General features: G+C 38.8%; 1 non-coding gene across 1 annotated transcript; it reads right to left on the bottom strand.

Annotated features, from left to right (window-relative positions):
* Positions 1-4,269: 4,269 nt before the first annotated feature.
* Positions 4,270-4,376, bottom strand: Gm22828. Its single transcript, XR_003956662.1, has one exon. It is a non-coding gene; the product is annotated as a U6 spliceosomal RNA (small nuclear RNA).
* Positions 4,377-4,915: the final 539 nt, after the last annotated feature.

The raw sequence follows: 4,915 nt of genomic DNA, 5'->3' as shown, positions 1-4,915 counted from the left end.
ATGTCTTCTACCATCAGCTTCTGTAGTACACACTCTCACCTGTGCACACTACTCTTGGTGGAGTCCCAGAACCAAGATGTCTGCTGCTGATGCTCAGGTGAAGTCCTCCCGGGCCGGGTGGACACTTATTCTCTGGCCGGGAAGGTGCCCTGATTTCTGGGGCCCGAAAAGAGGACTGCCTCAGAAGCTCTGTGGCTCCTGCCTGTAGTCCACACTCTCACCTGTGCAGACTACTCTCAGCAGAGTCCTGGAACCAAGATGTCTGAGGCAGATGCTCTGTTTCCCTAATTTCTTTCTCAGCCTGTTTATCCTTTGTGTAGACAAAGGTCATTTACTTGTTTGAGTTAATTTTATATCCAGCTACTTCACTGAAGCTGTTTATCAGGCTTAGGAATTCTCTGTGGAATTTTTAAGGTCACAAATATATACTATAATATCATCTGCAAAAAGTGATATTTTGACTTCCTCCTTTTCAATTTCTATCCCCTTGATCTCCTTTTGTTGTTGAATTGCTCTGGCTAGGACTTCAAATACAATGTTGAATAGGTAGGGAGAAAGTGGGCAGCCTTGTCTAGTCCCTGATTTTAGTGGAATTGCTTCCAGCTTCTCACCATTTAATTTTATGTTGGCTACTGGTTTACAGTAGATGGCTTTTTATCATGTTTAGGTATGGGCCTTGAATTCCTGATCTTTCCAAGTCTTTTACCATGAATGGGTGTTTGATTTTGTCAAATGCATTCTCTGCATCTAACGAGATGTTCATGTGTTTTTTTGTCTTGGAGGTTGTTTATATAGTGGATTACATTGACAGATTTCCATATTGTAAACCATCCCTGCATCCCTGGAATGAAACCTACTTGGTCAGGATGAATGATTGTTTTGATGTATTCCTGGATTCGGTTAGCAAGAATTTTATTAAGTATTTTGCATTGATATTCATAAGGGAATCAGTCTGAAGTTCTCCATGTTTGTTGGGTCTTTCTGTGATTTAGTTATCAGAGTTATTGTGGCTTCATAGAATGAATTGGGTATAGTACCTTCGGCTTCTATTTTGTGGAATTATTAGTGAAGAACTGGAATTAGATCTACTTTGAAGGTCTGATAGAACTCTGCACTAAACCCTTCTGGTCCTGGGCTTTTTTTGGTTGAGAGACTATTAATGACTGCTTCTATTTCTTTAGGGGGATATATGGCTGTTTAGATCATTAACCTGATCCTGATTTAAATTTGGTACCTGGTATCTGTCTGGAAATTTGTCCATTTCATCCAGGTTTTCCAGTTTTGATGAGTATAGCCTTTTGTAGAAGGATCTGATGGTGTTTTGGATTTCTTCAGGATCAGTTGTTATGTCTCCCTTTTCATTTCGGATTTTGTTAATTAGTATGCTGTTCCTGTTCCCTCAAGTGAGTCTGGCTATGGGTTTATCTATCTTGTTGATTTTCTCAAAGAACCAACACCTCTTTTGGTTGATTCTTTGAATAGTTCTTGTTTACACTTGGTTGATTTTGCCCCTGAGTTTAATTATTTCCTGCCACCTACTCACACTGGGTGAATTTGCTTCCTTTTGTTCTAGAGCTTTTAGGTGTGTTGTCAAGCTGGTAGTGTGTGCTCTCTGTAGTTGCTTGCCTTTCTTTCTTTCTTTCTTTCTTTCTTTCTTTCTTTCTTTCTTTCTATCTTTCTTTCTTTCTTTTTTTTTTTTTTGCTTTCCCGAGACATGGTTTCTCTGTTTAACCCTGGCTGTCCTGGAATTCACTTTGTAGGCAAGGCTGGCCTCAAACTCAGAAATCCACCTGCTTCTGCCTCCCAAGTGCTGGGATTAAAGGCGTGCACCACCACTGCCTGGTTTCTAGTTTCTATTTGGAGGTACTAAGAGCTATGAGTTTTCCTCTTAGTAATGCTTTCATTGTGTCCCATAAGTTTGGGTATGTTGTGACTTCATTTTCATTAAACTCTAAAAAGTCTTTACTTTCTTTCTTTATTCCTTCCTTGACCAAGGTATCATTGGGAAGAGTGTTGTTCAGTTTCCACGTGAATCTTGGCTTTCTATTTTTTTTTTAAAGATTTATTTATTTATTTATTTATTTATTTATTTATTTATCTATTATATGTAAGTACACTGTAGCTGTCTTCAGATGCACCAGAAGAGGGCATCAGATCTCATTACGGGTGGTTGTGAGCCACCATGTGGTTGCTGGGATTTGAACTTCGGACCTTCGGGAGAGCAGTCAGGTGCTCTTACCCACTGAGCCATCTCACCAGCCCCGGCTTTCTATTATTTATTTTGTTATTGAAGATCAGCTTTAGTCCATGGTGATCTGATAGGATGCATGGGACAATTTCAATAATTTTATATCTTTTGAGGCCTGTTTTGTCACCAACTATATGGTCAATTTTGGGGAAGGTACCATGAGGTGCTGAGAAGAAGGTATATCCTTTTGTTTTAGGATAAAATGTTCTATACATATCTGTTAAATCCATTTGTTTCATAACTTCTGTTAGTTTCATTGTGTCCCTGTTTAATTTCTGTTTCCATGATCTGTCCATTGATGAAAGTGGTGTGTTAAAGTATCCCACTATTATTGTGTGAGGTGCAATGTGTGCTTTGAGCTTTACTCTTGGAGGATTTTACCTTTGATGAGTATGAAGTGTCCCTCCTTATCTTTTTTGATAACTTTAGGTTCGATGTCGATTTTATTCGATATTAGAATGGCTACTACAGCTTGTTTCTTCAGACCATTTGCTTGGAAAATTGTTTTCCAGCCTTTCATTCTGAGGTAATATCTGTCTTTTTATTGGAGAATTGAGTCCATTGATATTATTGCTTCCTATTATTTTTGTTGTTAGTGTTGACATTCTGTTCTTGTGGCTGTCTTCTTTTAGCTTTGTTGAAGAATTACTTTCTTGCTTTTTCTAAGGCGTGGTTTCTGTTTTTGTATTTTTTTTTTGTTGTTGTTATTATCCTTTGAAGGATTGGATTCGTGGAGAGATATTGTGTGAATTTTCTTTTGTCAAGGAATACTTTGGTTTCTCCATCTATGGTAATTGTAAGTTTGGCTTGATATAGTAGCCTGGGCTGGAATTTGTGTTCTCTTAGGTTCTGTATAACATCTGTCCAGGATCTTCTGGCTTTCATAGTCTCTGGTGAAAAATCTGGTGTAATTCTGATAGGCCTGCCTTTATCTGTTACTTGACCCTTTTCCCTTACTGCTTTGAATATTCTATCTTTATTTAGTGCATTTGCTGTTCTGCTTATTATGTGTTGGGAGGAATTTCTTTTCTGGTCCAGTCTATTTGGAGTTCTGTAGGCTTCTTGTATTTCATGGGCATCTCTTTCTTTAGGTTTTGGAAGTTTTCCTCTATTATTTTGTTGAAGATATTTACTGGGCCTTTAAGTTGAAAATCTTCATTCTCATCTACTCCTATTATCTGTAGGTTTGGTCTTCTCATTGTTTCCTGGATTTCCTGGATGTTTTGAGTTAGGATCTTTTTGCATTTTGTATTTTCTTTGATTGTTGTGCCGATGTTCTCTATGGAATCTTCTTCACCTGAGATTCTCTCTTCCATCTCTTGTATTCTGTTGCTGGTGCTCGCATCTATGGTCCCAGATTTCTTTTCTAAGGTTTCTAAGTCCAGTGTTTGCTCACTTTGGGTTTTCTTTATTGTGTCTACTTCCCTTTTTAGGTCTAGTATTGTTTTGTTCATTTCCATCACCTGTTTGGATGTGTTTTCCTGTTTTTCTTTAAGGACTTGTAACTCTTTAGCAGTATTCTCCTGTATTTCTTTAAGTGAGTTATTAAAGTCCTTCTTGATGTCCTCTAACATCATCATGAGATATGTTTTTAAATCTGGGTCTAGCTTTTCAGGTGTGTTGGGGTGCCCAGGCCTGGGCAGGATGGGAGTGCTGCGTTCTGATGATGGTGAGTAGTCTTGGTTTCTGTTTGTAAGATTCTTACATTTGCCTTTTGCCATCTGGTAATCTCTGGAGTTAGTTGTTATAGTTGTCTCTGATTAGAGATTGTACCTCTCCTGATTCTGTTAGCCTTTATCCGCAGACTTGGGAGACTGGATCTCTCCTCTGAGTTTCAGTGGTCAGAGCACTCTTTGCAGGCAAGCTTTCCTCTTACAGGGAAGGTGCACAGATATCTGGCGTTTGGACCTCCCTTCTGCGAGAAGATGAAGGCCCTAAACAGGACCTGTCTTAGAAGCTGTGTTGCTTCGGCCTGTCACTGAAGCTGTTAGCTTCTGTAGTCCACACTCTCACGTGTACAAAACAATTTGGAACGCTTTATAAATTTGCGTGTCATCCTTGTGCAGGGGCCATGATAATCTTCTCTGTATTGTTCCAATTTTAGTATATATGCTGCCGAATCGAGTATGATGTCCTCGTTCTCAATCACTGAGTAGTATTCCATTGTGTAAATAAACCACATTTTCTGTATATATTCTTCTTCTGTCCTGGGACATCTATGTTGATTCCAGTTTCTCGCTATCACATGTAAGGCCATTATGAACATACTGGAACTCTTGCCCTGTGACATGGTGGGGTATCTTTTGTTTATATTTCCAAGAGTGGTATAGCTGGGTCTACAAGAAGATCTATTTCCAATTTTCTGAGGAACCTCCAGATTGATTTCCAGAGTGGCTGTACCAGTTTGCAATCTCACCAGCAATAGAGGAGTGTCCTTTTTCTCCACATCCTCTCCAACATGTGTTGTCACCTGAGGTTTTGATCCTAGCCATTTTGAATAGTGTAAGGTAGAATCTCAGGAAAGTTTTGATTTGCATTTCTCTGATCACTAAAGACTTTGAACATCTAAGTGCTTTTCAGCCATTCATAATTCCTCAGTTGTGAAGTCTCAGTTTAGTTCTATACCACATCTTTTGATTGGGATTTTGGATTTTTAGTGATTAACTT

This window comes from Mus musculus, chromosome 6 (assembly GCF_000001635.26).
Source record: "Mus musculus strain C57BL/6J chromosome 6, GRCm38.p6 C57BL/6J".
NCBI classification, from domain to species: Eukaryota; Metazoa; Chordata; class Mammalia; order Rodentia; family Muridae; genus Mus; species Mus musculus.
This window is presented reverse-complemented; position numbering and strand designations above follow the sequence as displayed.